Source organism: Ambystoma mexicanum, chromosome 9, assembly GCF_040938575.1.
Source record: "Ambystoma mexicanum isolate Mex_15411 chromosome 9, UKY_AmexF1_1, whole genome shotgun sequence".
Classification (NCBI taxonomy): Eukaryota; Metazoa; Chordata; class Amphibia; order Caudata; family Ambystomatidae; genus Ambystoma; species Ambystoma mexicanum.
In genome coordinates this window covers 475,447,424-475,468,530 of record NC_090931.1, presented here as the reverse complement: position 1 = coordinate 475,468,530, position 21,107 = coordinate 475,447,424, and the positions used below count along the sequence as shown (strand labels likewise).

At 46.0% G+C, this 21,107-nt stretch overlaps 1 long non-coding RNA gene across 2 annotated transcripts in view; it reads right to left on the bottom strand.

The window, feature by feature from the left end:
* Window positions 1–21,107, bottom strand: part of LOC138488206 (uncharacterized) — a 434,457-nt gene that overhangs the window by 376,097 nt on the left and 37,253 nt on the right. The gene's annotated exons all lie outside the window — the stretch shown is intronic.

Genomic DNA, 21,107 nt, shown 5'->3' with positions numbered 1-21,107 from the left:
CGCCACTAGCGTTACCCGCTGTTAGTGGAGCAGACGCGAAGTGAGCGCTCCAGCGGAGGCGGGGCTTAAGTAGCTCCTTCCGCAAAAGGGACAGAATGTGCTGTAAGTTATCTGTGGACCTGGTGGCGGCCATTTTTAATGATTGAAATCCAATGTAAACTCTATGATGTCCTATGGGTGCAATACTATGAATGATACAAATGCCGTTTGTGCCAGGCTTGAAGCCACTGTAAACCTGCTGACTGATGTGTTGTCCTTTGCTTCTCCAGTATGCCTGAATGTGAACTGTGCTCATTTAATGGGATCATGACAGTCCCCCCCCCCAAAACCCCTCCCAAGGATAAACGCTCTGGTCCTGTCTTAGTAGGATGGTTTTGATGAAACCTTTGAAGTAGTTTGGGGGCATGAATGTTTGAACTAGTTTCCCAAGTCCTATCCTGTGGACCAAACCCTTTCCAGTCTACCAAGTAGAATAGTTTCTTTTTACAATCTTGGAATCTAAAATTTCTTTTACTATGACTTCTGGTTCATTTTCTATGATTAGGGGCTTGGGTGGTGGTTGTAATCTGGTCCCTGGACTCAGTGGCGTTATAAAAGAAACATGGAATACCAGATGAATTTGCATGTGGGATGGCAATTTTAATCTTACTGCTACTGGATTGACAATGGTTTCCACCGAAAATGGGCCCAGAAACCTGGGTTGGAATTTACGTGGGCCTTTAAGTGCAATGAATTTTGAAGACAACCATACTTTGTCTCCGACCTTATACTCTGGAGATTTTCTTCTAAGTCTATCTGCAAATTTCTTTTGGTTCTCCTTTGCTGTCGTCAAATGTTGTAGAACCTCTTCTTGTACTATGGTAATGTTGTCATGAAGACTCTGTACTGCTGGCCTCTCTAAGGACTCTCTGGGGTCGAAGGTGGAGGTCTGAGGATGTGAACCGTTAAGTATGTAGAACCGAGTATAGCGTGTGGAAGTGTTTTCGAATTTATTATACACATACTCTGCGATCCAAAGGACATCCACCCAAGTGTGAAACCAGAGATTGTATGGAGAAGCCTGGTTTGTTATCATTAGAGAATCATTACCCATTTAGGGATTTAGTTATCCATCATTCTGATTAGTGTGATATTAGTTATCCATTATCCACATATATGTAGCCATTTGCATTTGCTAGAGAATGAGGCCTGTTATATATGAAGTGCCTTGGTAGTGCCTTGCTAGTGCCATGTAGAGACACATGTTATATTTGTAGAGACATGTAGACACATGTAGAGATATGTTATATGTATTATGTATGCATTAGAGACATGCATTAGAAAGCATGAGGCCTATGGCATTTTGAAGCCATCCTGAATGAGACCGGCAGATGAGAAGCGCCCCTTGGTTCTGCAGGGAAGTTGTTTTGAGTTACAGGGGAATGAGGAATGCATAAACAGTTTGGTTGTTCAGACACAGATAACGTGACTCTTGTCCGAGTGGAGAACAGAGAAGGGCTGGCTTATCAGGCCTGCCTGGCTGGTGTTCACAGACAGAGAAGGTGGGGGCCAGAGAGCGAGGAGCTTTGCCTCAGACAGGGACATGCTAGGAAAGAGGGATTTCAATGGAGTGCATAGAGGAATATGATGGTAGGATGGTATGGTAACTCGTAGCACAGATAGCATGTACAAGATAGGCTGAAATGTCACGATGACAAGAACATGCAGTGCATAACAGGCTTTCAGGCACTGCTATGATTTAGAAATGCTGACATATAGAAAGAGAGTGCATTTTAGCTTAGAGAGACATGTAACCATAGAGATGTATGTACATCATTGAATAGTATAACCAGAAGTGAGGCTTTGGGAGTTGTTAGTTGTAAATGTGGATGGAGCTGACTCTGACTCTGAGATTGAGAGAGGCGTTTGGTGTGGCATTAATGAAGGCATTGGCATGCAGCCTTGGCAGATCAGCTTGGGATAGTTTGTGAGCTTGGCAGAGGCATTGAGGCAGTTCGACTGACCAGACTGGCAGAGAGAGTTGGCAGGGAGACCAGACCACTGAGAGGCCAAGGAGAGCCCCTGATTGACTGGCTGGTTGCAGAGTGGGAAGCTTGCACATGGCAAGAGGGGAGTATTGATCTGAATAAGACATGTGCCAATGGGGAATTAGGACTTATACTCACACAGAGCTTTTGGGTTTGATAGGATGGGGAAATCAGACAGGGAATGTCTTAGAGAGAGAGTGTGAAGTGTGGTGTGGATTGGAGAGGAATGCTGAATGCTGACACTTGCCATATGTATGAATACACTGGATAAGTTGCTATTAGATTGCTTGCATTAGAAGCCTATAAGGCTACAGTTATTGCATTGCATTGTAGATTTGCACCAAGAGCATAAAAGGTGAAAATTCGAGATTTGCATTATAGTAGTGTTTGCATCATGCATTGCTGTACATGAGTAAACGTGTTTTCATTGTTGAATTGATTCATATGTTTTCTTTGTATCTTATGTTTGTGTGTCCATAGTATAGTAACTTAGGAGTAACACAATGCACAATTGCCCTGAGATACAAGAGCGGGGGGGGCATAGTGATCCACACCCCCCGAGGTAGATTTGGAGAACTAACAAAAGATCAATCTATCTGGTGGAGAAGAGATCGAAGGTATTGTTCAAGAGTCTGATTGGATCTTTCTGTTTTGCCATCAGTCTGTGGATGGTGACTGGTAGATAGACGCACTTCAATTTTAGCCAACTCACAACATTTTCTCCAAAATTGAGATACAAATTGACTCCCTCTATCAGAGATCACTGTAGATGGAAATCCATCAAGACGTACAATTTGTTCAAGGAACACTTTTGCTAACACTGAGGAAGTAGGACGCCCTCTAAGGGCAATGAAATGCACCATCTTGGAGAATAAGTCCACTACCACAAGGATTGTGTTATGCTCCGAACAAGGGGACAGCTCTGTAATAAAGTCCATAGAAATGGTATGCCTGCTGGTCTCTGCTTTAAACTTTTATTTTGAGCACAAATACCACAAGTTTGAATGTAATCTATGATATACTTGTGCCAGGTTTGCCACCAGAAATGCCTTTCGATTTTGGCTGTGGTCTTAGTGATTGCAGGCTGGCCTTCAATGTGGCTCCATGGTAATCTGCCATAACTTTATTTTGTAACTCCTGATTAGGTAGGTAAAGTCGACTCTGGAAATATGGTAATCCTTCTTGAAGGCTAAACTTAGGTCCTCTTGACTCCCAAGAATCTAATTCTGAAGTGGTCATGTTAAGTAGAATTTGTGCCTTCAAGTCGTCTTCTGAAGATCCAGTGACTCCCAGCACCTTCTCTTCTGGAATTATGTATACAGGTTCTGCTGTACTTTGGATCTCTTCTCTCTCTCTTCAATCCTTGACAAGGCATCCACCTTACAATTACGTACCCCTGGGCGATAAGTGATAACAAAATCATATTCCACGAAACATAACACCCAACGGAGTTGTCGGGATGACTGAGCCTTCAAGTTACGCCAATATTGCAGGTTTCGGTGATCTGTGAAAACTGTGTATGCCAGGCCCCTAACAAATGGCATCTCCATTCTTTGAACGCGTGTTTGATTGCTAGTAATTCCTTATCTCTGATGATATAATTTAATTGGGCTGTTGAAAACTTCTTGGACCAAAAAGCCACTGCATGTAGTTGTCCGGTTGTGGCATCTTTCTGGGACATGTGGGATGTTTTAACCCACTTTTTGCACTGTGTTATGATGGTGCCAGAAATAGCAAAATCGCTGCAAAACCCTTGTGCTCGCCAAAACCTCTGGAAATCGCACTTTGCAAAGCACAACAAGATGGCTGCCCAATCTGCCATGCATGTTGTCAGGGATGGAACAGAGATCTGATTCCTGGAATATGTCACTGGGCTCCACAACAATTGAAAATGGAGTACAGAAGGGAAAAGCAGTGCTTTGCTAAAGGAAATCCAAATCTTGCGTTAAATCCCTTTTTCTTTGTTGCTGAAACTGCAGAATGCCAGTGCAAAACACCCTCAAACATCCAAAATTCTTGCTGGGTGCTACAATTCACTTAGTCTAAGAAATCATTGTGAACTTGCAAGGTCCTGAAAAGCTGAAAGCATAAAGGGATTTCCACAGCAAAAGTGGCCTGTCTGTGGATGTAAAAATCTCTGTGCAGCAGAGGACTGCAGAGATGACAGCTGTAAGGAGCCTGCCTGATTAAACATGTATAAACTGAAATCAAATGTTTGCAATCGAAGAGGCCTGATGCTGATGGTAACCCATATTGTAATTGTTTTGCTTCCATAGTTTAAAATCTTGAATGAGAATTCTAGCTGGTATTTTGAAATCACAAGTTTGTTTTAAGCTAAGTAAAAATGCAACAGAATTAACAATTAAATCAAGCTTGGCAAAAGGGAACAATGAACAGCTACTGCTAAGGAAATGCGAGGTGTGAGGACAGTCGTAAATGGCCTCTGCCAAGAGCAAACAGGGAGTAGACTGCTCCTGAACTGCAAGGAGACAGAAAGACACGGACCCAAACAACCATCTTTGGCTGAACTTTAACAAAGAACACTTTTTTAAAAGACATATAATTTGCCAGTTGAAAAATATAAAAGTAACAGATTTGTGAATCTAAATTTTGGCTGCACGTTTCAAGAGGCGGCAAAATCGTGTGACATGTTCTGGAAAGAAATGGCAGAAAATATGATTTTACACAAAATGTATTTCTGCTTGAAGTATGAAACTTTATGCCCATGTTAAATGCGCACACTTGTAGAAATTTGCTTATAAATTATAAATTGGACATTGTGTTCCTGATGAAAACGGCAAAATTCTGTGGAAAGCCAAGACAAGATCCCATAGCTATGGGGTTTTGAGGGATAGCTGCCATATAAAATATGTAATCTGTATATGTGATTGTTATAGAGGTTGCACATGTGTAAATAGGTATGGTGCCAAAAGTAGATTTTGTGTTCAAGGGGCTAGGGGTGGACTTTCAGCCTCATAAAATCACACCATAAAGGTGACACACTGTTTCTCTCCTCCTATCAAGGCCGAGAGAAGACTCTGACCCAATCGCCTGTCGAAGGGGCGAGCTTAGGATGAACCAGCACACACACCCCTTTATCATAGCATAAATAGAGATACCTCACCTCAAAAAGATAGACAGATTCACCCAGTCTCCTGATACTGGTGGAGCACCCTGCTGCCGAACTCTCCATCTTCCTTGCTTCAGACACCAGAAACTTGGCAAAGCAGAAACTCATTGCATAGCTGAACCATTTTTCAGCTAGGCCTCAAATTCCAGAACCAGAACCCCACAAACCTAAGGGGAAGCATCGAAATACAGCCTGGATGCACTGTACTGCTTGCCTGCTGAAATAATTATCATCAGAACTAAGAAGGGCAGATCCAATCCAGTCTTGTGCCGTGCTGTGACCAGAGCCATTGCCGATCCAGTCCAGTCCTGTGCTGTGCTGTGACCAGAGCGCCTCGCTGGTTGCAGATCCAATCCGATGAGCCCAGCTGTCTGTCCTAGAACCAGATCCAATTCCCTGACCAGAATCTTGAGGGACCAGAATCCTGACGGTTCCGTTTAAATACATATCTAGTGAGTATCTATAGATAGAACAGTGTCACTAGCATGTGTACCTTGCTTAGTTAATCCCTAACTTAAATTCATCCCATCTTGTATTCAGAATCCGTATTGTTAGGAGTATTTTTGAATTGTCTGAACTCTCTATCCAATCCATCCCATCCTCCTCTGTACTAATATTGCTAAAACTATCTTTGCGCTGATCTTTTCTCATCTGAAGAAGGCGAATCCTTCGCAGGCAGTCATTCTGATCAAGTGGCTGTATTCCTGTGGGGTATTCGTTTTGTTCATAGTCATCCTCTAGTGTAAGCAACCCATTTGTCATTTTAAAAGCACATTCCTGTTTTCCATTTTGCATCTCGAAAAAACGACCTCCACTAAAACGTCCAAAACTTCCTCAGTTTTCTCCCATAAGAAATTATAGCAATTTCAGCAATTTTGACCATATTAGTGTTTTTGCCCAATCCATTCTCAAGATAACTTTTAAAGCCATTCAGACAGTTTGACAGTCAATTCGGTTTCTCTTGTGTTTGCTGGGGGAAAGTGGGATTGTTATTTTGTTTGAATTCTGCAATTCCTGAATACCTGCTCTCTCCTTCTATCTCTTTACATTGCCTATTGGGGGGTTGAGGGGTGTGCAGGGGGAACCTATAACCACAGTGCTATTTGATCTGAACACACACACACAAAAGTATTATTTCTTTGCTGAATTGTTTTGCTCACTACTACTCCTTGCGTATTAAAGAGATTATTCAGTGTTACATCACCCCATTGGTTATTATGGTGTACCTATTAAAACCTAGTGTGATTAAATTGTCAATACATAAATAAATATTTTAACTTTGCAAACAGCCTGATTCCAGGTTCAGTGAGACCGGGCGGGTTCCAGGAGAGGGGCGTGATATGAGTGGTACATCGTTCAGAATAAAGAACTTTTAGACAAAAATAAATAAGGATTTCAGTTGTGCATTACATGCTAGGCGTTGACTTGGGTGTGTGCCGGATTGAAATCACTTACAGCTTGGGGGCTCGTCACGAGATCCTGAATTAGACATATCACTTGTGACAGTCTAACACAGCGTGCTAACTGACGGGGTACATACACCTTGTTGGGCTACCACACTGTGCTAAACTGTAAAAACACCCTTCAATAGAAATACTCAAAGGAGTTGGGCCTGTTTTGCAAACGTAAAATAACCCTGGGATAAGTCAGAAGGAAATTCATATTTTCGGAATGGCGACCCCAGTGGAAATCAATATCGCAAGGGAACACCTACTGCACAAATTGTTTGTCAGGGGTAAATGGTTAGAGCAGGATGAGAATGTCTGGCTGCAGGAAATCAAACAACAAATCACTGCCATAGGATTAGATACATGGCAGGACCAGGGTCCATTACACCAGGCACTTAGTGAATTGTATATGGCCACAAAAGCAAAAGAAGAGCAATGTAAAATTTCCAAAATAGCTGCTTACCTGTACGTCCACATTGGAGTAATACAAGAAAAATATGCTGAAAACCTAGAGGCAAAGAGGCAAGTACAATCCCTAGAGAAAACCCAAACTGATCTGGACTCTGCAGAGCAAAGGCTACAAAAGAGCCAAGATTCAGAGAGAGAAACCAGATGGTACTTGACAAAATTAAAGGAAGATCTGGATCTCCTGCAGCAAGAGAAGGTAGAGCAAGCTACCAAATTACTGACACTGCAAAAAGAGTGTCAGGAAAGATTGGACTCTCTACAAGAGAGCCAACAAAAGCTGGAGCAGCAATTAAGTTATAATAGAGTCTGCGCAGGGAAGATAGTTGCCCTAGAAAATCAGATTGATGAAATGAAGGAGGATAATAATAAATTAATAGTGAAGGAGCTCCACACTCATACAGATTTTGATGAGGAGCGCCAGAAATTAAGGGACGACCTGGCTGCACAGAGGGGTACTCTAAATCAGGAAAGGGACGCCTTAGGCCAGAAAGTCAGACATTTAAAAACCAAGGTGGAAGAAAATCACCTGGCCCTTCAGGGAATGGGTGAACTCAAAATGGACTACGAAAAGCTGTTAGAGCACACCAGAGGGTAGAAGATGCTCTGGCAAAGAATAATCAGGCTAGTGAGGATCAGACTCAGGAGGTGAGCCTCCTGCAGCAAAAATTGGCCAAATACTCCCAAATCAGACAGGAAGGACAGAGAGACAATGAGGCTCTCTGTGAAAAAAGTGACAGGCTCCATAGACAGTTAGCCATGCAGGAACAACTAATAGAGACCAGTAAGGCCTTAATAGAAGAACAAAGGTGTCAGATTCTTGCATGCCATCAGGGAGTAGGGGCTGAGAGAGATGAGGTCAGATGGGAGAAGGAAACCCCTGAGCATAACCTCAGGAACCCTGGCACCAGAGACTTTAATCCTTTCAATTCCCTGGACTCTGCCACCCCCAGGTCCACTGGCTCACATGAACCAAGGGCCACGGGGATGGTAGACTTCAACCCAATGGGAAATATGGGGCTAATAGGTGAACGCCTCCCAGAAATGGATGGGCGGGCATCTATGTACAGGTTCCCAGGTGCTAGGGCCATCTTCTCTGATCAGGGAGACTCCAGTGGGGGGAGAATCAGAGAAATTTCTCCTCATAAATATAATCTACCAAGAGATCAGGCGGTAAAATTCGGTGGGGAATTCAATGAGACTAGGCCCCCTAAGAGCATACTCAAAACCTCTTCCCAGCTAGGACAGTGGGGGGGTACTCAATCAATCCTGGGAGCAAGGAAGAGTCAGAAGACTCTTCTGAGCACCACAGGTCCCAAGAGACTAGGCCCCCACATTCTGCCAGCCATTCCCAAGCTCGCAGAATCCGGGAGTGTCTAGAAGACCAGACAGCCACCTCTGGTATCAGTGCCTCTGAGTCACAGGATGAGTAGACCAGGGTGACCAGAACTAAAAAGGCCAACAAAGTTAAGAGGGCTTTACTCAAGGATCCCCTGAAGCAAATAAAAGCTATTAGGAGTGTCATCACGCCCTACCACAAAAATGCCAAATATTCGGTTTGGGAGCACCTTGAATTATTTGAGCAGATGATGGAGACTTTCCATCTGAAGGACAGCCAAAGCTGTATTCAGTATGTAAAGTGGACGTTTTCTCCTGAGTACTCCAGCTTCTTTGCGGGGCTGGAGGATCAGAACCATTCCAGATGGTCCACCTATAGGGCGGCCATCCTGAAACATTTTTCCATTCGTAGGAACCCTCAAGAGGCTCGCAAGGCAGCCTACAACTTACAATGTGGGGAAGACCAGGCCCCACAAGAATTTGTTCAGGAATTGAAACGCGCCTTTGCGCAAACCACTAGAAGGGTGCGCACTGACAATAAGGAATTTGTGAACAACTTCTTTCATGCTCTCCCTAACTACATTATGACCCAGCTAGTGAGGGACTTTCATAAGAAAAGATCACTAGACTGGGTCATTGAACAAGCAACACGCATCTATGAAGTACAGAAGCCGTTGGAAAATAAAAATATTAGCAAAAGCCCCAAACCAACCAACACCCGTGCTGCTGCTAAGGTGGTGGAGGTGAAGGTTGCCCCCATTTTAGATCTGGAGATGGGGAGCCTAAAAACCTTCCTGCGCAGAATCCGACCAACCCCAAACCCAGAAGGCCCTCAGGCCAATCCCAAACAGGGAGCCAGGGAGGTAACCCCACAAATGGGACCCCTAACTCCCCTGACTACATCAGCCCACGCTACAAGGGAAATAGACCCATCCTGGGATATGTGTGGACTCCTCCAGCCGAAGGGTAGGGATCCAACCAGACAGCAGGCAACCAAGGAAACTTCCCTCCTCACTTTCCCCAGGAGGGCAGTAATCCCCCAAATACCGGACCAAACTTCTTTCCCTGGTACCCACCAAACATCAACCCCCGAAACAACCCATCCTTCTTTCCCCCACTTTCCCGAGCCCAGACAGCCCAATCCAGGAGAGGGGAGGCCAAGGGTGGAGGGATACCCAAACTTTCCTAACCAGGGGTATTTTGCGAGAAGGGATAGTTACCCTTCCTGGGATCAACCCAGGATAGACCCGAGGACCCCGTACCAGCCAGAGCGGGTGTCCCAACTAGAGCGCCAGGTCCAGAACATGGCACAGGATCTAGGTCACATGCTGAGGCCTCAACAGAACCCTCAGATGAGCATGGCGGCTCAGAATTCCTCAAATCCAGGGTCTGGTGCTCCAGACCAATGACGGGGAAGAACCCCGACAACCCACTGTTCCCAGGGAGGAGGCACAAGGGAAAGGGGCAGTAAGGCCTTAGAGGAAGCTTCCTTCCCCACTTGTGGAAAGCCCCTGGAAACCCAGGAACCGGAACCAAAATCTCCTGCTCCCGAAAGTCTGCAACCCAAGGAGCAGAAGGTGGGGTAGGAGAAATAAAGAGCCTAAAAAAACCCATTTTGAAGAGGAGGTACAAATCTTCCAGTTTGAAGGAGAGGGGTCCTCAGAGGATTCTAGGAAAAAGATCTTCTCCTTCAGGGATGGGGGAACTTCTCCCAAAGACAAATGGGTCCTGAAGGATCCAAATCCAGACTGGGTAGATGTGGGGACTGAGTTAAAACCGCCCAGCATCAGTACCCAGAATGCCCAGCCCCAAAATCCCCTGGTTCAAACCCATCCTGGTGACTGCCTCCAAAAGGGGGGGGGCAGCCCAGAATCAGAACCAGGGGAACCCAAAACCTCCCCCATATCTAGCTGTCACCTTTTTCTTACAGGTTCCCAAGATCCCAAACAGGGTCCTGCCCAAATTACCTCTCTGTCAGTATCCAAAGCAAGGAAATTAACCCACCAGTTGGCCAAAAATGTGCATTATCTTTCCCCCTTGAGGAAAAGGAGGGAGATTTTATGCCCCGGTCCAAATACAGGGGCAATGTACAATTTCGGCACTGGTGGATACTGGATCCCAAGCTACCCTTCTGTCAAAAAGGGCCTTTGATCAACTGAATTCAGGGAGGGGGGAGAAGTACCAAATTCCTCTCACCCCTCTTCCTGGACAACTTCAGAACTTCGATGGGAAGGAATTTCCAGTCGAGGGGACTGCGGATTTAGACATTAAAATTGGGGCGACACAAGGTGAAGCACCCGGTCATAGTTGTCACTCTAGAGGGCACACCTTGTTTACTAGGGAATGACATCCTGCGTAGATTGTCTCCCCTCACAGATTGCGTAAACAAGGTCCTCTGGACCCAGACTAACCGACCAATAAATTTAAAACAGAGTGTCAACCATGTTAGTTTAAATGGCACATGCCACATGGTTGAACAAAAATCTGACCAAATTGAGTTTCACTTCCAGAATAATCAGATCCCAGACGTGACAATAATTGCAGTAGGACAACAAACTGGTGATGGGGAGTCCTCTCTATTTCTGAAAATCAACCTTCCTTCCAGTCTAAGGTGGCATTCCACGCTGGAAGGAAACACTCTGAAATTCTATACAAATTCACAATCAGAAAATCCCATTCCTATTGTCTAAAAAGATGAGAAATCAGCTCAAAGCTTGGCTGATATTCAGAAAATTGGAGAACAGTTGTTCATCCCGATTCAGTTAAATGAGGGGGAAGGACTCTGTTCTCGCCCGCGTGTGCGTGAAGAGCTTCATCAGCGAGGCCATGTTCCGTAAACTCCAAAAAGATCCAGCCATTCCCACATTTAAACTGTTCGATAAATAGGAGAGGGACCTGGAAACACCCAGTTCCAAACATATCCTGCCTAGCAGGTGTATGCTCAAAATTCCCATAGGCAACAAAGGCATAGTCCATAATTGTTGGGTCGTGCGAGATATCTCTGCTGCATTTTATTTAGGCAGTGACATTCTCAATCGCTTTGCCATTAGTTTGGACCTAATAAACTTCAAAGCTTTGTCCCGATTAGCGGGTAATCCCATGGACTTTGATGACCCAGATAAAGCATTTTGGTCAACCCAACTGCTGCCATATGCAGTTGAAATTCAGATTGGAGAGGAAGTCACCATCCCAGAATGGACCCGACAATTCTCACTGGAAGTAAAAATTAAAAGCGGACAGAAACTGAAAAACCCTGACACCTATGTTCATCTTAATGCTGATTTCCAACAGCAAGGGTTGGGGGTAAACACAACACCACTAGTCAACATAGAACACAACACCATTCCAATAGAGTTGGATAACAGCGGCCTAAAGAGTATCACACTGGGCACAGGCACCATTATTGGAATGGCGGTTGATGACCGACATTTTTCCATAGATTTAGGTAATGAACTGTTAGGACCAATCCCCAAGGACTGTTTTGACAGTGATAGCGACGATGAAGCAACACCAGACAGGATCTTCACCCGGCTTGGGGGGGAATTTCCTGGTGTACTCCTCCTGCCATTATGGTAAGGAAGATGTGACCTGTGACTTCAGGAGGGATGAGGTAATCTTTCAAGTCCACGAGGACTGCCTTCCCCACCTGAATCCATTAGTCCAAATCAACACTTTGACCAGGGACTTCTCCACTCAGCTGGAGGAGGCCGCTGAGATATCCAAACCGGACGTCTTTCCAGGCTTCAGGCAGATGGTTGAAGAGAGAGTCAACCTAGCTGATGCATGTGAGACTCTGGAGCAAAAGCAAAAATTGAAACAAGTTTTCTTAGATTTTCAAGATCTCTTTGCGGTGGACTGTGGTCGCACCGACATCCACACAACAATTCCCACGGACCCTGGCATGACTCCACTGTTTGTGAAGCAATATCGCTTGCCTCTCGCATCAATGGAGTCCCTTACTGAAATAATTAAGAACCTTGAGTCCTGTGGAATAATTTGTCCAGTCCACAGCACCTCCAATAATCCGGTGCTGGGGTTTTTGAAACCAAACGGCCAGTGGAGACTCTGTGCTGACCTAACGGAGCTCAACAAACGGGTCCATACTTCCCCATGGCCTCTTCCCTACATTGACCAAGGGCTGGCCCAGATCCAGGGGTCACAGGTATTCATTGCAATTGACCTGACCAATGGGTACTAGACTGTACCTGTCAGTAGGGAGGACTAATACAAGATGGCCTTAACCTTCGGGGGCAGCAGTATACTTGGACCCGGACTCCCTTTGGATACATCAACTCCGGCAATTAATTTAACATCTTTCTACATAAGGCCATGCCCGACTTGGGTGAAAGGGGTAACCTGGCCTATGTAGATGATGTTTTAGTCAAAAGCTCAACTGTGGGGGAACACATAGCGGAGATCTGTTATATCCTGACACAGTTGAGGGCTGTCGGAGCAAAACTCTCCTTTCAAAAGGCATAGTGGTGCAGAACCCGTGTACATTTCTTGGGGCATGGGATAACTCCTCTGGGTCTCTGTCCCCAGGAAAAGGAAGTGGAAGCACTCCAGAAAATAAAAGACCCCACAACTCTGCGGGAACTAAGGAGCCTCATTGGACTAGCTAATTACAGCAGAAAGTTCATTGAGGATTACGCAGAGATCACAAGACCCCTGATCCATCTTTTGAAAGGGGGGGCTCAAGTGGGAGTGGGGTCCAGAACAAACCGAGGCAGTAAGACAACTCAAAAGAAGCCTCTCACAAGCGCCTTGCCTAGTTTACCCTGTCAAAAACAAGGAGTTCTTGGAGATAGGGCTCTCAAATTCATGCTTGACTGCAGTATTATATCAAAAGCATGACAAGGTCAATAAAGTAATCTCCTATGCGAGTAAAACTTTATCTTCTGTGGAGGAAAAATTCAACGTTTGTGAGAAGGCACTCCTGGCAACGGTGTGGGCATTGAAGAATTACCACCTGTTTATCCAGGGGGAACACATCATAGTGGAGACTCCACACCAACCTTTGCAATATCTTCAAAGTGACAGAATCCGGGCCTGAAATGTGAGTAATTGCCAAATTACTTCCTGGATTCTGTCAATGCAAGGATTTCCTGTGGAGGTCAGATATGGCCAAAACAAGAAGAGTCCCCTCACGCAAGGTATGGCTGACTTGCATGATTGTGCCAGAGAAAACTGTCTTGAGGACGAAAGTCTTAAAATCAAGGACAACATGGAGGCATGCCTTAATTCCCCACACAAAGTCTATGAAGAAGGCCAGTGTGAGGTAATGCCCACTGTCTATGTGGATGAGTGCTCCTACCATGTTCACAACAATGGGGAAAAGGAACTTGTGGCCGACGTAGGGAATGCATGGGTGAATGAAGCCCCAGAACCCTCCGCTGGGTACAAAATCGGTCAAGTGGCAGAGCTAATGGCTGTGCATCAAGCCATCCTCACTGCTGTCCAAAACCAACTCCACAAACTGGTCATAATCACAGATTCAGATTATGTATGGAACGGGTTCGTGGAGCACCTGGTTAATTGGAAAACCAGAGGCATGCTATGTGCTAATAATAAACCCTTGAAACACGGACAATTAATACAGAATATTGATGATCTGGTCACCTCGAATGGGATGACCATCTACTGGAAAAAGATCAAGGGTCATTCTAAAGTAGAGGTACCAGACAAAACTGGAAATGACCTAGCTGATCAGCTGGCCAAAACCGGAGCCATCTAAGGGGATCTACTTGAGATTGAGTCCCTGTTGGGGGAAATCCAGGTCACTGCTATCACTAGGTCCCAGACAAATGCTCACAATGAACTCTCAACTGCACAATGGAACAAGGAGATCCCAGATGCTGATTTGATTACGGCTCAAAAAGGGGATCCAATAATTGGTAAGTTTTATCAACACATTGAGGACCCTGAGAACTTTCCCGTAATGGATACCGATTACATAGGGAAAGAGGACCTCAGAGTGTTGATGAAATGTCCACAAATATTCCAAATCCAAGATGGTTTGTTGGTGAGGAGATCCATAGCTGGCCATGACCAGTGGGTCGTCCCTACCTCATTCCGAAGCCTGATGCTAAGTCACGCCCATGATGCGGCCACAGCCGGTCATCGGGGGTTTCATACGACACTAGATATCTTGTGAGAGGTTGCATGCTGGCCACACATGGGGCAGGACCTTGACCAATACTTGAAGGGGCGTCTTGTGTGTGCACAATTTCAGACATCATCACTCACACACCGTGCTCCCCTCCAAAAGAGGGGGATGACCCTGCCTTGGTCAGATTTACAAGTCGATTTTATCGGGCCGTGATTCGCTCCTCTAGGGGGAACAAGTACATGTTGACCGTAACATGCTTGTTCACTAAATGGGTGAAATGTCTCCCGGCCCCAAATTGCAAGGCAGAAACAGCAGCTGCTCTGATGATCAATCACATCTTCTTGCGTTTTGGACTACCCCAAAGGATTGAGTCAGACTGAGGTAGCCACTTCACGAGTGAAGTGATGACAAAGATGTGGGAGATACTTGGGGTCAAAAGGAAACTACACATTGCCTACAGGCTAGCCTCTAGTGGTGGAGTTGGGAGATACAACAAGACTATTGTGAGCATATTAAAAAAGTTTGTGGCAGATTCTGGGCCAAGTTGGGACATTAGTTACCCCGTGTCCTGATGGCCATCAGATCTACCCCTTCTTCTGCAACAAAAATGTCTCCATTTGAGCTGATGACTGGACGAAGGATGGTGCTACCCCAGCATATGCTCTACAGACCCCAAGAGCAGACCTTGATAAATGCCTCCACTACTCGTGAGTATGTTGGGAATCTGAGAAAACACCTTCAACATGATTTTGCCTATGCTCAGCGGAATCTAGAAAGATCTGCAGACAGTTTGAAGACCCACTATTACCTTAAGACAACTAAAAAAGAATACTAAGTAGGAGACCGGTCTACTTGTACAATTTCCAAAGGAACCAAGCCAAACAGCGCAAATTCCTCCCAACTTGGCGGGGTCCTTTTTAAATTGTACACAGAATCTCACCAGTCGCCTACAAAATCTGCATTCCCAAAGGCAGTTTGGCAGAAGGGGAAGACAAGTGGGTCCACATAAACCAGCTGAAGAGTTGCCATCCCAGGCATACTTTGCGGCAAATAGAGGAGCCAACCAGAAACCCAGAGGAGGACATTCCGGATAGCTAGAAGAATCCAACTGTTAAAAACCATTAGTAAATACAGGCAGGGAATATTGTAAATTGTATTTAATGTATGCATCTGCCCCACTACATGAATAGCATGTGGGGAAATGTTCATAGCAATGCTCTGTTCTGTCTCATAGCACTGGAAGCAAGAATTTCTAATTACCAAGGAGGACCATTCGGGGACTGGGAGGAAAGACCCAAGGAGCCCGGAGTAGCGCTCAATACTCCCGTCCAGAACCGGCGAGGAGAGCATGTCGATCCAGCATTGATGGGAGAAGCAGACGACTTTTTCACCTGGATCAAAGAAAGAAAGAACATCCCAATCTCCTGACTTCCTCTTGACGGGCGGTCAAACTCAAGTCGTGAAGGGGAGGTTCTGTGGGATGTTTTAACCCCCTTTTTGCTCTGCTATGTGGCATCACTGTGTTATGATGGTGCCAGAAATAGCAAAATGGCCGCAAAACCCTTGTGCGTGCCAAAACCTCTGGAAATCGGGCTTTACAAAGCACAAAAAGATGGCTGCCCAATCTGCCACGCATGTTGTCAGGGATGGAACAGAGATCTCATTCCTGGAATATGTCACTGGGCTCCACAACAATTGAAAATGGAGTCCAGAAGGGAAAAGCAGTGCTTTGCTAAAGGAAATCCAAAATCTTGCTTTAAATCCCTTTTTCTTTGTTGCTGAAACTGCAGAATGCCGGTGCAAAACACCCTCAAACATCCAAAATTCTTGCTGGGTGCTACAATTCACTTAGTCTAAGAAATCATTGTGAACTTGCAAGGTCCTGAAAAGCTGAAAGCATAAAGGGATTTCCACAGAAAAAGTGGCCTGTCTGTGGATGTAATAATCTCTGTGCCACAGAGGACTGCAGAGATGACAGCTGCGAGGAGCCTGGCTGATTAAACTTTAAACATGTATAAACTGAAATCAAATGTTTGCAATCTAAGAGGCCTGATGCTGATAGTAACCCATATTGTAATTGTTTTGCTTCCATGGTTTAAAATCTTGAATGATAATTCTAGCTGCTAGTTTGAAATCACAAGTTTGTTTTAAGCTAAGGAAAAATGCAACAGTATTACCAATTAAATCAAGCCTGGCTAAAACTAAGCAAACGGAATAACAGGTTTCCTCACAGTAGCCTTTCCCTCCAGCAGGAAATCACACCAAATCGATAATTGTAGGGTTTGGAAAGAACCTGGTCTACAGAGGCAAAAGGGAACAATGAACAGCTACTGCTAAGGAAATGCGAGGTGTGAGGACAGTCGTAAATGGCCTCTGCCAAGAGCAAACAGGGAGGAGACTGCTCCTGAACTGCAGGGAGACAGAAAGAGGCAGACCCAAACAACCATCTGTGGCTGAACCCTAACAAAGAACACTTTTTTAAAAGACATATCATTTGCCAGTTGAAATTGAAAAAAATATAATAGCAACAGATTTGTGAATCTAAATTTTGGCTGCACGTTTCAAGAGGCGGCAAAATCGTGTGACATGTTCTGGAAATAAACGGCAGAAAACATGATTTTACACAAAATGTATTTCTGCTAGAAGTATGAAACTTTATACACTTAAGCCCATGTTAAGCGCGCACACTTGTAGAAATTTGCATATAAATTGGACATTGTGTTCCTGATGAAAAGGGCAAAATTCTGTGGAAAGCCGAGACAAGATCTCATAGCTACGGGATTTTGAGGGATAGCTGCCATATAAAATATGTAATCTGTATATGTGATTGTTATAGAAGTTGCAGATGGGTAAATAGGTATGGTGTCAAAAGTAGATTTTGTGTTCAAGGGGCTAGGGGTGGACTCGCAGCCTCATAAAATCACACCATAAACGTGACACACTGTTTCTCTCTTATCTAGGCAGAGAGGAGACTCTGACCCAATCGCCTGTCAAAGGGGCGAGCTTAGGATAAACCAGCACACACACCCCTTTATCATAGCATTAATAGAGGCAGCTCACCACTCAAAAAGATAATCAGATTCACCCACTATCCTGATACTGGCGGAGCACCCTGCTGCGGAACTCTCCATCTTCCTTGCTCCAAACTCCAGAAACTTGGCAAAGCAGAAACTCATTGCATAGCTGAACCATTTTCAGCTAGGACTCAAATTCCAGAACCCCACAAACCTAAGGGGAAGCATCAAAATACAGCTGGGCTGCGCTGTACTGCTTGCCTGCTGAAATAATTATCATCAGAACCAAGAAGGGCAGATCCAATACAGTCCTGTGCCGTGCTGTGACCAGAGCCATTGCCGATCCAGTCCAGTCCTGTGCCGTGCTGTGACCAGAGCGCCTCGCTGATTGCAGATCCAAACCAATGTGCCCAGCTGTCTATCCTAGAACCAGATCTGATTCCCTGACCAGAATCTTGACGGACCACAATCCTGATGGTTCCATTTAAAAACATATCTAGTGAGTATCTATAGATAGAACGGTGTCACTAGCATATGTACCTTGCTTAGTTAATCCCTATCTTAAATTCATCCATCTCGTATTCAGAATCTGTATTGTAGGAGTATTTTTGAATTGTCTGAACTCTCTTTCCAATACATCCTATCCTCCTCTGTACTAATATTGCTAAAACTATGTTTGCGTTGATCTTTTCTCATCTGAAGAAGGCGAGTCCTTGGCAGGCAGTCATTCTGATCAAGTGGCTGTGTTCCTGTGGGGTTTTCGTTTTGTTCATAGTCATCCTCTAGTGTAAGCAACCCATTTGTCATTTTAAAAGTGCATTTCCGACTAATGGGCGTACTGTGAGAGGAGCGGGACGGCCCTGCAGCGGTCGTGGTCCGCCGACCCACCAGCCTGTAGCCTGCCAGATCTGAAGCGCTGGGTGAGGTGGTGGCCCCAGGCGCATTAACTGAGATGGCGGTCGCATCCCGAGGATTGAGGGCATGAGGGCGCAAAAGAGCAAGGACAGAGAACCGAGGGACCTCAGTGCGGAGGGATCTGAAATTCGAGCGGCCTGTCCGGGACCGAAGAGGAACAGAGGGGCCCAACTGAGACAGTGCTGGTCCAGCACAGCGACCTGCCGGTGAGTGCTCATACCAGAGCCACCCACACGAAGCCCAGCCCCCCTGCTCGCCCGACCGGGAGGCACCCGACCAGCGCTGGGCTCTCTCGCCTCAGAGAGCACTGCAACGTTTGGGGAGCTCAGGAACCACCTGACCCCTATCCAGAGGAATTACTACGCGGCCCGCGAGCATATCCATGAACGCTGGGGACATAACCCTTTTGAATGAACGCATAAGAGTGGCAAACAGTGGGGCGGCAGTGCGAACAGTTGCTGAGCAGAACCAGGAGGCCATCCCCCTCACACGACATCGTGACCTGCCATCGTTCAGGGGGCCGACAACAGGGAGTGAACCACACCGCACTACCCTCCGCGGAGCTGAGTTAACCCCACTATTTTGACACAGAGCTGCTAAGTGGGGATTGACCTTCAAAATAAGCCTTGTGATCTGCAAGTCAGGAACCTCGCTATAAGATCACGCCCGCAGGGCCTGGCAGCAAGCATGGGAAAGGAGAAAACGAAGAGACCCACCATGCAAATAGGTTCGACCAATACACTCTTCCCCATCACAGTCCCCCGAACATCAACTGCTGCCCTCTGAAGACACATTCGGCACACACACTCTCTTTAAGAGATGTCATGGCCACCATAGCGGAGTCCCGCTCATCCATGGAGCAGAAGATAGACGGAATAAGCCTGGATGTATCCCTCCTCAGACATCATTTACAGAAGCTATCGGCGCGCACTGGAGAAGCAGAACAGCGCATTTCCAACACAGAGGATGGCCTACACAGTGTGCAACAACAACTCCAAGGAGTCTCCGCCAAGCTCAAGACTCTGGAGGCTAGGGTCGAGGAAGGCGAAGGAAGGTCCAGGCGTTACAACGTCCACATACTCGCTATCCCCAAGAAAACCAAAGGTCCATGTATGGAACTTTTCCTGGAACAGTGGCTAACAGACCTGTTTGACCCGCAATCTTTCTCCAAATTTGTATCTATAGAAAGAGCACACTGCATGCACACAGGTAGATGGCTGCCCGGAGCTCCCCCACAAACTGTGATAGCGAAGCTATTAAACTACTGAGATCAAGATGCACTTCTACAGCAAGCACGAACCTAGGCCACATCACCTTAAACGGATCCAAGATTGCCTTCTTCCCTGACTATATGAGGGAGGTACAGAAGGCTAGACAATCCTTTGGCAAGCTCAAAAGACAACTGCAAACATTAGGAGTTAAATACGGCCTGCTTTTTCCTGCGCAGCTGAAAATTTATCATAAAGGCACAACAGTCCACTTTGACGACTCTGGGGATGCATGGCGCACGGCAGAGCAGCACATAGAAGGGGACTGATCAGCACCCTGAGGCAATAGGGGCAGAAACCCCAGACCACCAGCGGACCAACGTTGAGTGCCAGACCAGCCACCATTACGGAGCATCCGGCAAACGTTGAGGACGAACCCCCGCCCTGATCCCCCCTGAGGGCTCAGAACCTTCCGGCAGACACAAAACCACTCTATGGACAACGCCGGAGCGTGTCCGCAGTAACCTACATAAGGCATTCCACATACTCATAATGCAGTAACTTTCTAGTTTAACTTAATAAGGGACTGTTAACATTGACACCCTACTTCTTTTGAGTGTCAGCAATGTTTGGGCGACAGGTACTTCGTTTTGGGGTGGAGTATGGGGAGGCAGTGGGAGGGGCTAGTTGGGAAGAGTTTTTTATTGCCCCAGGACCAACGCACCCTTGCAGGTCTCAGGGGTTATTATGGTTCTTGGCTAGTTGGGATCACAGCATGCTCGGACAGCAATTCAATCACCATTATTCGTATGACCTACATTACATCACCATACACCGGGATTCTATCCCCGCAAGACATGCGCCCAACTCTATCAGATTTGCTAGATGGCACCTGACCAATCTCAGTCGTTTTCGACTGAACGTCCCAAGTCCCTCAAGGTGCTCACCTGGAACGTGAACGGGATGGGATCTGCGATCAAAAAGCGCCTGGTTAAGCAATTACTCAGTAGACACTCCCCCGACGTAGCCCTGCTAACAGAAACACACCTAGCGGGATCACACTGTACTCTCTTCCAGAGAACCAATTATAGGACTGCCTTTCATGCGGGATTCACAATGGGATCCAGGGGCACCCTCATCCTTATACACAAACGCATCCCATTTGCCTTGCAGGAATTAGAACAGGACCCTCGGGTCGCTTTGTGCTAATCCTAGGAATGCTCTGAGGTGAGAAATTTGGGTTTGTCTCAGTTTACTCCCCACCTGGACTGGGACAGGAACTGTTAGATGAATTGACTACCCTCATGGGCAAACATCAACCTGATAAGTGGTTTCTGGGTGGTGACTTTAACAATGTCATGTGTAACATCATAGACCGCACCCATCTCAGACAACGCAACTGTTCTGACTTGAGTGTCGTGTAGACCGTTGAGACCTCCGTCCCCAAGTGACG